Here is a 17,609-nt window from a genome sequence, read left to right on the forward strand (position 1 = left end):
AGACAACAAAACCATTATGTTGGACTTCGACAGTATCTTAGGTGAATCAGGTAACTCAAGTTGACATTAAGGCAGCAGAGGGCACAAGAAGGCTTCCAGGAAAGTGGGTACATATTCAGCAGTCTTGAAGTTACCGAAAGGCAAATAACTTCAAGTAAGTCCCAGACTGGTTACTTGTTATCATCATTCCCCTGCCACTGTAAATTTCCTGGGGGAGTTTAGCCCCTCCTGACAAGGACAAGTGGTTCTATGGTGAGTCATATCCCCTCCGCCCCACCAACTGTCCCCTTGCTAATAGGGTAATAGGAATCTATCCTTCTACTGAATTTCATTCACACAAGGATCTCTTAGCATGGACAAAATATCTGTTTGGACTCTTTCTTCCCCAGTTCCCTATTCTTCCTAGCATTCTTTGTGTTTACTTTGCTTCATCTTCAAGTTAGCCCCCTCCATGTAGCAGCAAGATGGATGGATCCTGGCTGCTCCAGACCTCTAGAGATTTTAGAGCCTATGATCCAAAAAAGGGACATTTTTCTGGAAAGTCTCTGGTAAAACACCCAGAGACTTTCAAATGGTCCATCATACACTACATACTCTTTCACGAGCCAGTCACTGTGATGAGAGGAATAAAATATACTGATTGCCTGAGCCTACATCACATACTCATCCCTGGCCCAAACCACATGACCAGAAATACTTTGGAGTGTTGGAGGAGGAGCATGTTTCCCACAAGGAATGCTGGGCAGACAAAAATGTGTGCCACTAAAAGACCTGAGAAGATAGTTTTATTTGATTGCTCTAATTAATTATCTTGCCTCTTTCACTAGCAGATACATGAGAACAAGACATAAACATATTTTACATAGTTCCTTGGTATTCTATTAATGACAGTACAATTAACCTTTTAACATAAAAATAACATTAAGTTATCTCCCTGTCTTCTTACTTCTAATGGCTTTAGTAATTACACGCTTAGCTAAGAAACTGTTTAGGACTATGCATGCATAGTACCTATTTATAGTACCTCCTTTTAACGCTGAGCAACAAGTCCTCAAAGGCTTACTTTGGAGTTTCGTGCATGGGATCCCCATGCTATGCTCTTTTTTTTTTTTTTTTTTTTTTGAGACAGGGTCTTTCTTGGTTGCTCAGGCTGCAGTGCAGTGATGCAATCATAGCTCACTGCAGTCTTGACCTCCCAGGCTCAAGCAATCCTCCCACCTCAGCCTCTCAAGTAGCTGGGACTACAGGCGTGCACCACCATGCCCAGCTAATTTTTTTTTTTTTTTTTTTTAGTAGAGAGAAGGTCTTGCCATGTTCCCCAGGATGGTCTTGAATTCCTGGGCTCCAGCAATCCTCCCAAAGTGCTGGGATTACAGGAATGAGCTACGGCACGCAGCCTCTACACTATTAAACTTAAAAGGAATTCTGTTGACCACTCTCCCTCTTCTTATTACCTAAGTTACTGATGTTGAAATGGTGTGAATTCACTCTCCTACATGGAGTATCTTCAGTCAGTTTTCTTGTTCGTTTTTTTCCACAGCTCTGGGCATATTCCTCATTCCTCTCTCCTTGTCACTAGCTGCTTCATGACTAATCACATTTCCCTGTTTTCTTCTTTTTAGGCCAGTCTATTAGAATTCTCAAGCCTGGAATTTCAGGATATGTAACAGGAGGATGGGGATTGTATAGGAGGTGGGCATAGCAAACAGAAGATAGGGTTTAACATCAAACCACACAGGCAGCAGTTAATCTCACCTGTTTAATTATTAGAATTGGCTCTGAGGAGCCCCTCAGTGTTTAGAACATTGAGTCTACAGAATTTCTTTTTTTTTTCAATGTTGAAAGGAAGTTTTATTATCTTAACTTGACCCAAATTATAATATTATTTATAAAAGTTATATAAATGCAGCCTGATTGTTTTGAAAGGGTCAAAAAGCCAAATAAAAATAAAGCAATAGAAATAAATTCAGTTATAAAAAGTTGACATCATTCTTCTAAATGTTATGTGGAATCATAGGAAGAAACATCATTGCAATCATTTTCAAAGTAATATTAAAGGTATTAGAAGAAATGTTTGGTCTTAAATGTCCATTCAAATGTAAAGTATCTATGATAATAGATCAGAGAGAAAGTAAGTATATCTGTAAAGGAAAAAAGGCCAGGCATGGTGGCTCATGCCTGTAATTCCAGCACTTTGGGAGACCAAAGTGGGCAGATCACAAGGTCAGGAGTTCGAGACCAGCCTGGCCAACATAATGAAACCCTGTCTCTACTAAAAATACAAAAAAAAAATTAGCCAGGCATGGTGTCGGGCACCTGTAATCCCAGCTACTCAGGAGGCTAAGGCAGGAGAATCGCTTGAACCCGGGAGGTGGAGGTTGCAGTGAGTCAAGATCACACCATTGCACTCCAGCCTGGGCAACAAGAGCAAGACTCCATCTCAAAAAAAAAAAGACGGGAAAAAATGACTGGGTGCGGTGGCTCACACCTGTAATCCCAGCACTTTGGGAGGCCAAGGCAGGACGATCACGAGGTCAGGAGTTCAAGACCAGCCTGACCAACATGGTGAAACCCTGTCTCTACTAAAAACACAAAAATTAGCTGGGCGTGGTGGCACGCACCTGTAGTCCCAGCTACTCGGGAGGCTAAGGCAGGAAAATTGCTTGAATCTGGGAGACAGAGCTTGCAGTGAGCCAAGATTGTACCACTGCACTCCAGCTTAGGTGACACAGTGAGACTCTGTCTCAAAAAAAAAAAAACAAAAAAAAACAAAAAATAAAACCCCGGAAAAAATGAGTTAGTTGCAAGTACTGTAAGTACTATATCCTTCAATGAAAGAAGAACACAGATTAAGGATAAAACAGTTAGACAGTCTTATCAATTAGCCCACCTTTAAGAATCATTTATCAGGGTAGCTAAAAGGAGCAATGATAAAGCTCTACATATATAACTGAAATGTTTACAATTAATCTAGTCCCAGCACTTTTATTTGTAGAGTTCTCAAATCAAAAGTAACAAGTAATTATACATCAGGATTGTTAGGAATACCAAATATTTTACAACTGCCACTATGTGTTTCTTCTTCTTTGACACAATTGGCACAGATCCAGGCTTGCTGTATTTAATGTGATTCACTTCCTTTCGTCAACAAGCTTCCTTCATGATGCACTGTTCCTGAATTGGGCTGTAGACAGAATTTGGTAGATGTCAATGATGAGCTGTTGGTTGTATATGAGGATGATGCTCATATTCTCATATGAGGCTCATATCAAATTTCTCCTTCAGTTTCTGCTTATAATAGTTGGCTGCTTTTTCTTGTGATGTAAGCACACCCAATTTTTCAGAAGCATTAGCTTTCCATAGGTGAATGTTCATTTCATCAGATCCATACATAATATACTTGCTGTCAGAAGTCCATTTTACACAGATAACATGTTGCTTTCACTTTGTGTGATATACTTCCCTGCTTTGACTTTTGTCTACAGAAAATATTCAAATAGATTTATCGAAACTAGCAAACACAAACTCTTTCCCAGTGGGAGAGTAATCCACATCAAGCACTGCAGATACATGATCCATATGGACCATTACAGGAGTGTCCAGTGCACACATATCAAAAGTAAATAAGTTATAAACATTTGCTGCCATAAAAATGAAAGCTTCCACAGGGTTCCAACAGATTGTATTTGTTCTCATATCTAAGATAACCTTTTTCAGAGGAGTAGCTTGCTTCATATCATATAGTACTATATTCCTATTAGACGTGCAACTTTCCAAGATAAATGTCTCAATTGCATTAAATTTACCACTACTTATACTGTCAAATCTCCAGGTCATTGAACATATAGGATTAGTTCTTTGTTCACCCCAAATGTCTAGTTGCTGTCCACATGTGGCAAAAACAGCTTCTTTCCAGTGATGATCAATCCCAGTATCTTTCCTAATATTGTATGTAATGGCTCTTCCTCCTCTCTATAGCCTGGCCCATCCATTTTCCACTGCTTCACAGTTTTGTCATCACCAACAGTGAAAAGAAGTCCCACAAAAGTGAGTACATATTCCTCGTACAAAGCCTTCATGTGCTTGTATTATACGGATACATTTCAGTTGAGTCAGGTTCCACATTCTAACCTCTCCATCACATACCCCAGACAGGACAGTAGCCAGGCTCTTTGGATGCTTTGCCAAGCAACTGACTCCATCTCAGTGACCATCCAGCCAAGCAAGGAATGGTTTTGCAAATACTCCTTCCAGTTTGGTAGCATTTAAAACTCTTACATACTCTTGCAGGACCTCAAAAGGATGTAAGGTAGGATCATAGTTTCTTGGAACAATCTGTAAGTCCAACTGGGTTTTGCGGACATAGTTGTCCAGATTCCAGCTCAACATCTTCACCTTCACCTTGATTGCTCTTCCTGCCAGAATCCACAAGCTCTTCGCTCTACAGAATTTCAGAGAGTACTGAGAGTGTCACAGGATTATCCCCAGAAATCTCCTTATATAGGACCTGAGTCAATCATAGTTTTTATGTAGATTATGAAGACTGCAGCCCTTACCAATTTATCTCTGTTTTACCATAGATTTCACAGGGCAATCTAATTGTAAAGAAGAAAACAAAAAAATATACCAAAAGTACCTGTTTTGTGTTCTTCACTGCACTTATCACAACTTGAAAATATATATAGTCTTTGTCCTATCTTTCCCTTTATTTATTTTATTTTATTGAGACAGGGCCTGGGACTGTCACCCAGGCTGGAGTGCAGTGGTGTGATCTTGGCTCACTGCAACCTCCGCCTCCTGGGGTCAAGCCATCCTCCCACCTCAGCCTCCTGAGTAGCTGGGACTACAAGCTCAGGCCACTATGCCCAGTTGATTTTTGTATTTTTTGTAGAAATGGGGTTTCACAATGTTGCCCAGACTGGTCTCAAACCACAGAACTCAAGCAATCCACCTGCCTTGGCCTTCCAAAGTGTTGGGATTACAGGCATGAGCCACTGCATCCAGCCCTATCTCTCCCTTTAAAATATAATCTCTTTAAGGACAAGAATATCTTGTTCTACTTTGTATGATCAGCACTTAACAAAGTGTCCAGTACATATGAGTGATCAATAAATACTAGAAGGAATGTATGAAATGTTCAGGTTTTTCTTCTCAAATGATTGGCAAACAATGAAATTAAAGATACTAAGAGTTCAGTCTTCCCTAAGCTAACTTGTATCATAAATCCAAGTTTGCTTTAGCTCTACTTTGCATTTTCCATTTCTTCAATACTGAGCAGCTTCTCCATCATACTTCCCAGGCATTCAGTATCTCTTTTACAGCTCCTCGGCAGCCTAGAACTTTTGCCTTTAGTTAAGTCTGTCTTCCTGGGATGGTGCCCAGATTCCAAGACCATCTCTTTCTTGGTATACTCCCATTAAAACTCCCCTTTTTTTTTTTTTTTTACTGCCAGGAGAAAAATATTCAGATAATTTCTCATTAAAGCATTATGCTGTGATAGACCATTTAATCCAATAATTCTCCAGGGTATTTGTATTTTAGAACATGAAGCCGTTAGCCTAAGATAGAGAATGTATTATGATGGCAGTTCAGGGTCAGTGTGACAGTGGCATGGGGTATATATATATTTCCGTAGGTGGGTGGGGGGGTGATTGAGACTTTTCTTATTCGCTCAGGCCTCATCAAAAAGGTGGTCACCTGCCTCGATTACAAAATCAAAGTCAGTAAATTCCCAGTCAAAGTCAATAAACTCAGGCTTCTCACCATTGGTCATACTAGGAGAAGAAAAAATCAACAAAGAAAAATAAGAGGTCGGGCGCAGTGGCTCACACCTGTAATCCCAGCACTTTGGGAGGCTGAGGTGGGTGGATCACGAGGTCAGGAGATCCAGACCATCTTGGCTAACACGGTGAAACCCCGTCTCTACTAAAAATACAAAAACAACAACAACAACAAAAAATTAGCCAGGCATGGTGGCGCGCACCTGTAATCCCAGCTACTTGTGAGGCTGAGGCAGGAGAATGGGGTCAACCCGGGAGGCAGAGCTTGCAGTGAGCCGAGATCGCGCCACTGCACCACTCCAGCCTGGGCGACAGAGTGAGACTCCGTCTCAAAAAAAAAACAAACAAAAAAAAGAAAAATAAGAAAGCAGAGGGGTTTAAATACAAACACAGAAACCTTGCTTTTCCCTCAAGGAAAATAGCAACAATAACAAATTGCTTCAGAAAGTAAAGGCCAATTTATTGAGCTTGTAAGACAATGGCAAATGTTTATCACTTTAAAAAATTCGAATAGGTGGAAAGTATAAAAAAATACAAGCCCATGAAATATAAACAATGTTCACAAGCAGGCCAGGTGTGGTGGCTCACGCCTGTAATCCCAGCACTTTGGGAGGCTGAGGTGGATGGATCACCTGAGGTCAGGAATTCAAGATCAGCCTGACCAACATAGTGAAACCCCATCTCTACTAAAAATACAAAAATCAGCCAGGCGTGGTGGCACGCACCTGTAATCCCAGCTACTCAGGAGGCTGAGGCAGGAAAATTGCTTGAACCTGGGAGGTGGGGGTTGCAGTGAGCCAAGATCGTGCCACTGCACTCCAGTCTGGGCAACAGAGTGAGACCCTCAGAAAAAAGAAAAAAAAAAGAATGTTCACAAGCAGATTCTCCAAAACATTCCTTTAAGTGACTAAGTCCTAAAGTATATTTAAAAGAAAATTCCATTTGAGAAAATTATAGTTATAGTTAAGTTTCTACCAGCACTTTGGGAGGCTGAGGTGGATGGATCACCTGAGGTCAGGAGTTCGAGACTTGCCTGGCCAACATGGCGAAACCCCATCTCTACTAAAAATGCAAAAATTAGCTGGGTGCAGTGGCGCATGCCTATAGTTCCAGCTACTTGGGAGACTGAGGCAAGAGAATCACTTGAACCTGGGAGGCAGAGGTTGCAGTGAGCTGAGATTGTGCCACTGCACTCCAGCCTGGGCAACAGAGCGAGACTCAAAAATAAATAAATAAAAATAGTTTACTTTCTAGAAACCCACCTACTGTGTAAAGTACCTTCCTATGCCTGCTAGAGAAATGATATACAAACTTCCATTGCCTTCAGTTCATCAGCATTGGAATTTTCCTGGCCAGCCTCCACTCAGGCATTTCTTTCTTTCCCCTCTTTGCATCATGTTAGAAGATTGATTTCTGTTGTTGATAAGATTATAGACATCCTGGGTATGTGACTAGCTAATATTGAAAGTGGTCACCTTCAGTAATCTGTTCTCTCCTAATAAATGCTCTGATGTCACTCAGAATCTGATCTTGGTGGTTCTGACACAAATTCTGCAGGGTTAGAATTAGGAGGGAAGGGCTACTGTACATTTCTCTGGGCTTCCCACCCTAGATGCAGGAAGTTCAGATCCTGGAGAAATTCTATCTAGCAGGCTTAAAACAAAGCCCCTCGTTCACCCAGTTTATTGTCTCAGAAGATCGATCAACTGTTTTCTCCTTCGTAGGAAGTCAGTTCTCTGTGCAATTGCAAATAGGATAAATAAACCATTCATTGAGAACTAGTGGACATTTTGTTTTGCTTCCCACCTGATTTCAAGAGAGAGTGCTGGCTATAGTACAATGCTAAACTTGAAAACTCTGTATAAATCTTTGTGGGCACTCTGCTTTTCAGGAAGACAATAAAACATGGAAGTCCTTTGAATAATTATTTATGATAGAGGCTGCTCAAAACTGGATCTTAAAACCTCTTATCAACCCTGTTTATACAGCATAGGCAACCTGCTAAGCCTTCCATCCTTTGCTATGATTTTGGGACCAGCCTGTAGCATATTCATATCTATCTTCATTCCCAAGTTCCGATTTGTTTTATTTGAAGTATTTCATCAATGTTAACATATGCAAAGCTGGTGCCATACCAATACCCTCATTACACAGATGAGGTAAGCCAAAGGAAATTAAACGGTAAGTGCTCCAGGAAAATTTGTAGATCTGACAAATCTAGGACAGGAGCCAGTGGTTTCTGTGTCTAAATGCTGTGCTTTTGTCACAAGCAGTTTATGCTGCTAGTGCCAACCTGGCTGTCTACACTTGCTCATTGTCACCATACCTGGGAACTGAGACCTCATGATCAATAGGATTAGAAAATATCAGCTAGCTTGAACCTACCACCTAAACATCTTTCCAGTTCAGCTTCTACACTACTGACATAGTGATCTTCCTAAACTGAAATCTAGTCATATACTCTCCTTTGCCTGAAAGCACCTCCCTGGCAGAGAATAAAGTCCAAACTAGCCTGATACACAAAGCTCTGACTCTACACTGCTCCCCTTACCCAAAGCATCAGATATATCAAAGTATTTGGTGCCACTGTAGAACTCCCCCTCCTCTATCACTATGCCCTACCTGCCCTACCCTCTGCAGCATCTCTGCTGAAAACCACTCAGCCCCCATCTACTTGAGGAATCACCTACACATCTCTCAAGCTACAGTGCTGTGTCACTTCCCCTATGAAGCCTTTTCTAACACACTTTCTTCCCTCTGAACTTCAGTTTCTGCATTAGCAAAATGTGGATTACAATTCCTTTTTTTTTTTTTTTTTTGAGACGAAGTCTCGCTCTGTCGCCCAGGCTGGAGTGCAGTGGCCAGATCTCAGCTCACTGCAAGCTCCGCCTCCCGGGTTCCCGCCATTCTCCTGCCTCAGCCTCCGGAGTAGCTGGGACTACAGGCGCCCGCCACCGCGCCCAGCTAGTTTTTTGTATTTTTTTAGTAGAGACGGGGTTTCACCGTATTAGCCAGGATGGTCTCGATCTCCTGACCTCGTGATCCGCCCGTCTCGGCCTCCCAAAGTGCTGAGATTACAGGCTTGAGCCACCGCGCCCGGCCTACAATTCCTACACCATCCTTTAACTCAAAGATCACATAAAAAAATGACCCTGAAAGTTCTCTGAAAAAGGCAAAACACTATTCAAAGGTCAAGTTATGTTATTATAAAATAGTTATTATACAATAAGCCTTTTTTTAATAACTTCATTACAGTACTTGTAATGATTATTATAAAAATAACCTCAGCCAGCACAGTGGCTCATGCCTGTAATCCCAGCACTTTGGGAGGATGAGGCGGGTGGATCACTTGAGGCCAGGAGTTTGAGACTAGCTTGGTCAACATGGTGAAACCCTGTCTCTACTAAAAATATAAAAATTAGCTGGGCATGGTGGCAGGCGCCTGTAATCCCAGCTACTTTTGAGGCTGAGGCGCGAGAATCGCTTGAACCTGGGAGGCGGAGCTTGCAGTGAGCTGAGTCTGGGCCAGTGCACTCCAGCCTGGGTGATAGAGTGAGACTCGGGCTCAAAAAAATAAAAATAAAAATAAAATTAACCTCTGCAAATTAGAGGATTTTCCCTGTTTATTCATGGCTTAAATGTGAGCTAAGCTTGAAATGGTGATGACACAAATAGATTAAAAGTAGACCCACACAGGGAGGATTAGTAAGACCTCTGCCCCACATAGCTTTCAGTATTGAAAAACTGCATTTAATTTGCCTTCAAGATTTATATTCTCATTTCATATTTCTTTCATTTTATCAATGGAACATTCTTCCTTACAACTCTAATTTGCTCTAGCCAAAGTCTGATTTCCTTAAATGACTTTTGTTCTAGCACTAAGTCTTTGCTGCTTCTTACCCACCCGATCAGAAGGTTGATGCATCCACTCCACTGTTTCTGGAACACAGTGGCAAGAACGGGTAACATTTCCTCAGTTCTTAGTCTGTACCAGACACTCTTCTAAATGATCTCTTATGATTATAAAATTTAAATCCCACTACAACTCTCATTTCCCGTCTGCAAAATGGGGATGAGAAAATGGAAACTTAGGAAGGTTAAACCTCTTGTCAAAGTGTAGGGTAAATGCCCCTGGGAGGAATAACTTGAGCATACCCTTAGAATGGCCCTGTACAGCAGATACACCTGAAAATGTGTTCCCAGTGAGGGAATACAGGAGTGGCCAACCCAGAGATTCATTGCTTGTATAAAAGGAACATCTGAGCCCCAGGCCCATCTGGTAGAAGGAGAGCCATACAGGAGTTTGAGTCCTGAGTTGTGGGTTGGATGTGTAACTACCGAGGAGTTTTCCTGCCTGCTGTACAAAGAAAGAGTACAGCATTACAGTACAGAAAAAGTTTAATAGACATGAGGCCAGCCATGCCACGTGGGAGATGGAGTTAGTATTTAAATCAACCTTGTCCAAAGATCCTAGTTTAGGGGTTTTTCTTTTTTTTTTTTTTTGAGACGGAGTCTCGCTCTGTAGCCCGGGCTGGAGTGCAGTGGCCGGATCTCAGCTCACTGCAAGCTCCGCCTCCCGGGTTTACGCCATTCTCCTGCCTCAGCCTCCCGAGTAACTGGGACTACAGGCGCCCGCCACATCGCCCGGCTAGTTTTTTTTGTATTTTTTTTTTAGTAGAGACGGGGTTTCACCGTGTTAGCCGGGATGGTCTCGATCTCCTGACCTCGTGATCCACCCGTCTCGGCCTCCCAAAGTGCTGGGATTACAGGCTTGAGCCACCGCGCCCGGCCGTTTAGGGGTTTTTCAAAGGCAGTTTAGGGGAGGGGTGGGGTGGCTGGGGTTGCTGCTGATTGGTTGGGGTAGAGATGAAATCACAGGGAGTGGAAGCTGTCCTCCTGCACACTGAATCGCTTTTGAGTGAGGTCACAGGAGTGGGATTGGTGGGTCTAGGTAGAGCCATGGGTGTCAGACTTCAAAAAACCTGAAAAGATACCTCAAAAGGCAAACCTACAATGGTGGTGTTATCTACAGGAATGGCTGGCAGTCTATGTCTACACCTTAGCAGAAATCAGGCTCCTCTCCACCCCCTGGCCTGATGGCCACTCATTAGCTTTAAAAAGGTGTTTGAGTTTGGGGGAAGGGCTATTATCATTAAACTATAACCTAGATGTCTTCTAAAATTAACTCAGCCCAAAAGCCCTGGAATGATTAAGGCAGCTTACAAGCTAAAGGCAAGAGGGGCAGGTGGGCTAGATCGGATCTCTTTCACTATTATAATTTTGTGTACATTTAAACTGATGGGCAAACTACAACAAAAAAATTCATAGCTCAAATGGTTAACCTGCACTATAGAGTTAAGTAGAGTCTTCTAAAGCTCTCTATCTTCCTCTCTTTTTTTCTATCTTCCTCTCTTTTTTTCTGCCTGCTTTAAACCTGCTGTTACTCAGCTGCTACTGCTGAGATGATACTCATTATTTACGGTCTAACTAGAAGGTAAACATTGGAAACTCATTTACATTTAAAAAAAAGGTAAAAGAGGTTTTGTTAAACCAAACAACCTAGAATTTTTAAATCTCCCTTAAAGTTGATGGAAATAAATCCAGCACCTCCTTTAAACCTTATTCTTTTTTCTTTTTTTTTTTGAGACAGAGACTCACTCTGTCACCCAGGCTGGAGTGCAGTGGCCCAATCTTGGCTCACTGCAACTTCTGCCTCCCGGGTTCAGGTGATTCTCCTGCCTCAGCCTCCCAAGTAGCTGGGACTACAGGTGTGTGTCACTACACTCAGCTAATTTTTGTAGTTTTTTTAGTAGAGACAGGGTTTCACCATTTTGGCCAGGCTGGTTTCGAACTCCTGACCTCAGGTTATCTGCCCACCTTGGCCTCCCAAAGTGCTGGGATTACAGGTGTGAGTCACCATGCCCGGCCCTTAAACGTTATTCTTAAAGCTGACTCTTTTTATTCAATTCTACTGCAAGCTCTCAGTAACTATCCAACTGCCTCTCTTGAGCAGCTTCACCCTCTTGATATTAATGCTTTTATAAGGGAGATAGTACACGATTACTATTTGCAGGGGAGACCTCCAAAACTACTGCTCAGGGGATATTTCTTCATCTTTGTCCTAGTGATTATTTACCCCCATACCACAACATGGATATGCTGAGGTACTAAGTACTAAGTGTTTGGTTTTTTTCATACTCTTTACAGCCTTTCTTCTTTCCTGTCTCCCTGAGTTTACTGTATATTGTCATTTTCCTTAAATATCCGTCTGCATTTATTCTGTCTATCATGGCTAACTATTGCTTCCATGGCTGCACCAAGCACTCAGTCTAACCAGTAATATCTCAGGTTGCTAACACAACACACAGCACTAACTGCTGGATATGCTCACGTTGGCAGTGACTCGAGAATGACATTACTCTCCTAGCAGTCCCACTATCTATAGAAGAAATTGCTAACACAGAAGCCCAATGCTTTGGATTCAACTACACCAGGTACACGCACATCAAAAATACAGGTTTATGAGGTAAACCTAGGCCAACTGATCCCTCATGCCAATCATCCACAGTGACCAAGCAAATAGGGAGGTCACCAGAGATGGCCTGTAAGGCTAGAAATTCCAAGGAGTCTGGCCCTTTCCCAGGGGCTTTAACACACAAGCCCATTGCAATTACACTCTCAGCTATAACCAAACAAACCAGAATGGAAGCCATATAATGACTCTTAACAAGTTCACTGTGTACCTCCAGTTTTTCTCTATGATGAGGAAACAACAAAGTTCATGCCAGAAAGATTTATAACAATTCCTTTATGCCTATAAATAGTTCAGCAACCAAGATGGAATATATAGAAATAGCAGTCAAAACTGGACGACTTCTCAACCTCACTAATATATCTACATCTTTTCCTCAATTTTCTCTTATCATATTAATATTCAAAAATCATATCTGTCAGGCCCCACATTCATATAACACTACAAGTCTAACTTTTATCCCCTTACGCATGGATAACTACTTTCTGGGTCACCGCCCATCCACATTTAATCCTGGGGGACCATGCGATCCCTCTATTTATGCAAATCATACTGGAATCTAAACTAATCACACCTATGCCTGGTTATGAGGTTCCTCTTCAGGAGTTTCATGAAAAGGAACTGGGTTCTTCTTTGTATACAAATCTAATGTATTTCTAGCCTTGCCTATTAAGTGAAGAAGCACTTGCACTATAGTTGCAGCAATATCTGGAGTGCATATATATAACTCCTCAGACTTTGAAACCTCTGGCCAAGTTCAAAAGTTAAAATCCTTCTTATGTTGGTCCCTCCAAAGGACATCAGAAGCAGTACTTAGTCTCCCATCATATGGCATCCTCGCCAATAATAATCCTGCCATTGAGAAAAATGACCTAGGACATTCTGTAGCCTGTGCAATCTTTTGGTTTGCAGATATACCCATGCTTAAATGCAGTATTCATAATCTCACCATCCTAGTCCAGCAATCTTGGGAAGCTACAGTCACAGACATTGAAGCCCAACGGCAGGCCCTAAACTTGTTGGCAGGGGATGTTTTGCAGAACCAACTCATGTTGGACGTGCTTCCTGCTGAAGCAGGAGGCACCTGCATGCTGTTAAATAAAACTTGTTGCTTTTACATCAGTAACTCAGGTCAGGTAGAAGAAAGTTTAGAAAAGATAACAGAGAGCATAAAAATATTAAAGGGCCTTCAAAAAAGAGTTCCTCAAGATTCCTTTTTAGCACAACTATTTCAAAGGTTCTCCAGTTAAATTTGGCCATGGGTTGCTCAACTTCTTCTGCCTATAATAAAGCTCATATCAGTTTGTTTATTTGCATCATGTATTGTTAATACTACATCTGGTTTTGTGTTTTCTAGGATACAACAATTTCAAACCAAAATAGTACTACAGCAAATCTATCAGCTATAAGAGAACTCCATAACTTTCCTTTGAATGCAGCAGAACAAAATTTTAGGCTACAAGTGCTGTTCCCCCATAGTCTCATAGCAACCCTGCCCAATTTAAGTCTCAGTTCCGGGATTTAGGCCCACATAACCTCCTGACCGACTAACAATCCTAGGTAGGGCCAACTCTACACCCCTGGTCAGCAAGAAGCAGGTGGAAGATGAGAAATTCAACCACATGCCAAAGATTAGTCATTGTTGCTCTTTCGGGGCATGAAGAAAGGTAGAGTCCTAATTCGGGAAAAGGATTCAGGCTGGCAGGACCAGGGGAAAGCAAAACGAGAAAGCAGATAGATAAGCTATAAGTCTGCCTTTCTTCATGGTCCAGGACACATAGCCCTCATGCGTAATCACTCACAATCTTCCTGTGCCCAGCTATCACCAGATTCTTGGCTGATAAAAAAATTCAAGTTAGCTCACTGCAACTTCAGCATTATTATTACTACACAAAGTCTTCTTCAAGCGCAGAGCACAAGCACCATCCTATAAAATTCCTAGCAAGCTTTTGTCTCTTTGCAGTCAGCTCCTCTTTCGCTGACCTGCCTGTTGCACCCTTGCAATACATTTTCCTACTTTCTCAAATAAATCTGCCTTTCTTTACCTACAACTATCTTGGTAAATTCTTCTTACTGCCTGCACCACTGGTCCCAGACAGTTGCTGATCACCTATTACACTCATTACATTAAATGCGGTTTCCTGAATTAGATCCTGGGGCAGTAAAAAAGACATTAGTGGACAACTGATGAAGCTTGAAAAATTCTTTAGTTTAGTCAGTAGTAATACACCAATACTTTTTTTTTTTGTTTCGACAAATATATGATGGTTATAGAAGATGTTAACAGTAGGGGAAACTGGGTGAAGTGTACACAGAACTCTTTGTACTTTGCAATTTGTAAATCAAAATATGTTTTAAAATGAAAAGTCTAAGAGGCTTCAAATTAATTATTTTGAGATTAATTTACTGAGCCTATCGAACCAATCTATTGCACAATTTAAATATAATTATTTTAAAATTTTTCTAAAATGATTATTGAATTAATTAGTGAAAACAAAACACTTATTTGAGTTTATAAGCAAAAGTCAGGTTTTGAATTTGGTATTAAACAATATCTTTTCCGAAAAGGAGACAAATATTGGTCGGGAATGAGTTAAAGTCTCATCTTGCCAATAAGCTGACCAAAACTTTGTATTCCCATTGAGAAATACAAAAAATAGTATAGTTAGCCAATGAGTTGCCTAATATAGCTATATGTAGTTGCCTAATATAGCTAATATATGGTTGCCTAAATATACTTTCCTTTCTGGCCTTCTGAGCATTCCTAAATCCCAAGTGTCACAGTCTGGCACATGTGTTCCAAGCCACAGAGAGAAAGTAAAACAATGACAAATTATGTAAGTAACTTAGCCATAATTACACCACCACAGATAGAGTTCAATAATACTACCTCAGATAGACAGAACCATTTTATATTATAGGGATTATTTTACAAATAGCCCTAGTAGAGTAGACCTGGAATACGTTGCTCCCAGAGCATCTGGCTCTTTCCTCAGATTTGAGGAACAAATCAGAAAATGACCAGTGTTGTAATCAGTGTGATACAGTCATCTGAACACTCATCCCAGACTTTGAACAGTTGTGCCTTCAATGAGATGCTGTTGTTTAAATACTCTTGTCGGGGAAGATTTAAAAAAAAAAAAAATCATAATTATCTTGTCGCCCAATCAGATCTCACTGGCTCTGCCAGTCATGGCCAGTTCCTTCTCAGGAAGGTAGGCCCCTGAGCTCGGCTGACTGGCAGAAGCAGTGCTGGGCTATGACTGAAGGTGAGCATTAGTGGCTCACTTCTGTTTTGTTTTGCTCAGAGAGATTCTCAAAATGAGTTCTGATAAGTGACCAGATGTGGTTCCGCTCACCCTCAGTGGTCTCCATCTTTAAAACTGCATGCCACAGGGCCAAGGAAGGAATCTTCTTAAAGTTCAAGGAGTTACTCTAACACTGAAGGTTTCCTGAGGAAAAGTAACCACCATGCCTTCCACTGGTGGGCTTGAACAAGCAGCAGGAGACGCAGACAGAAGCAACAGAAAGTTTAGCACAGAAGTTGAGAAAGGGCCTGGCCAATTCCAATTTCTAAGGCCTTCAATAAACAAAAAGAAGAAGAGATGCCAATATTGGTTTACTAAGTTGTGGTATGTTTTAGATCTTTAAAGTTAATTAATAAAGCTGCATATGAACATATCTCTAATCTGTCAAGGCATATCTCATTTTGAAATAACATTAAGAGCTGGGCACGGGGGCTTACGCCTGTAATGCCAGCACTTTGGGTGGCCGAGGCGGGCGGATCATGAGGTCAGGAGTTCAAGACCAACCACCTGGCCAACATAATGAAACCCCGTCTCTAATAAAGATACAAAAAAAATTAGCTGGATGTGGTGGTGCCCACCTGTAATCCCAGCTACTCAGGAGGCTGAGGCAGGAGAATCGCTTGAACCTGGGGGTCAGAGGTTGCAGTGAGCTGAGATCACGCCATTGCACTCCAGCCTGGGTGACAGGGTGACACTCTGTCTCAAAAAAAAAAAAGAAAGAAAGAACAAAAGAAAAAGAAATAACATTAATAGTCTAATTTGAATCTTCGTGAATATGAAGCTCAAGCTAAATAGTCCTGCTATTCACTACTCCATCCCCAGGTGCCTACCCAGAAGACCTCAACAGAATGAGAGTAAAAGCTTAGAAAAACGGGCTAAAGAGAACAAAAAGAGAAGTACTGAGAGGAAGATACAGAAACAAAGTAGAAAAAAAGGGAGAGAAAACTGAAAGACCTGGAGCACCGCTCATCGTGGTCTCAGATGCACCAGGTAGCAGTGTATGGTCACCTTGCACTCACCTAGCCCTACGAGGTATTTATGATGCTTTGCTGCTTAGTGGGAGAAATCCGCAACCATCCATTTGGTATTAGGTGCTCACTGAGGACTGACTGTGCTGGGGACTGAGGAACCAGAGCCAAGATAAAAATAAAGATTGTCTCTGTCTGCATAGAAAATGAAAAGTATTTTTTGCACTCTCTGGACAGCAAACAAGGAGATAAACAGGTCTCGAAAGAGAAAGGGTTCGCTTACTAGAAAGACGTTCAATAACAGTTGTCAACCCTGACAGAATAACCTCAGTGGCAAGTAGCCTGCTAAATCATATTCGTGCTTGAAATTCGGGTAAGTACTTGGAATCTGATTTTTCATATACACGAATATGCCACATTCCAGCTGTCCAGAAACTTTCCATGTACTGAGGAAGCCAGCAAGGAGATCACACTACCTTGGGGCTCCCGTAACAGGGTGCCAAGAGGAAAGTATTACCTAAGCCGAATCTTAAAGGAGTTAGCTTCTTGAAGAAAGAGACCAACAATGCCCCAAAAAGAGTACTCTCGACTGACAGCGTAGAAGAGGTGAAAGTGTAGGTCACCGAGGGCCTGTCCGGCCACGCCTTGTCTTTTAGGTATAACCTTTATTCATTTTTCAACCATGGCTGCGATGCTAACTGTGAAAATAAACCCAATTTCCGTAGGAATCTTTGGTGATTCACACTTCCGAGACATCCCACAGCATGGTCGCCAGAAGTCTGTCGTTTTGCAATTTTAATCAAAGACCCCTAAGTCGCCTTGAAACGCGACTTCATCTGTGCCAATACATTGTAAATTCATATAAAAGTTGAAATCTGTGAAGGGGAGGAGAGGCCGGCTTCGGTGTAGTGAGCTCAGCTGTGGTGAGCTCGGGGTCAAGTGAGGGTTTCTCTGAGGGCAGCACCCCCCAGCTGCGCAGGCGCGGACGTGGGCGCCCCCGGTCCAGTGCGCTCCGCAGTCG

The 17,609-nt window shown here is 41.8% G+C and overlaps 1 pseudogene; it reads right to left on the reverse strand.

Annotated features, from left to right (window-relative positions):
- Positions 1-2,982: 2,982 nt before the first annotated feature.
- Positions 2,983-5,287, reverse strand: LOC117072138 (annotated as a pseudogene).
- Positions 5,288-17,609: the final 12,322 nt, after the last annotated feature.

This window comes from Trachypithecus francoisi, unplaced genomic scaffold, assembly GCF_009764315.1.
Source record: "Trachypithecus francoisi isolate TF-2019V2 unplaced genomic scaffold, Tfra_2.0 Lachesis_group4, whole genome shotgun sequence".
Lineage (NCBI taxonomy): Eukaryota > Metazoa > Chordata > Mammalia > Primates > Cercopithecidae > Trachypithecus > Trachypithecus francoisi.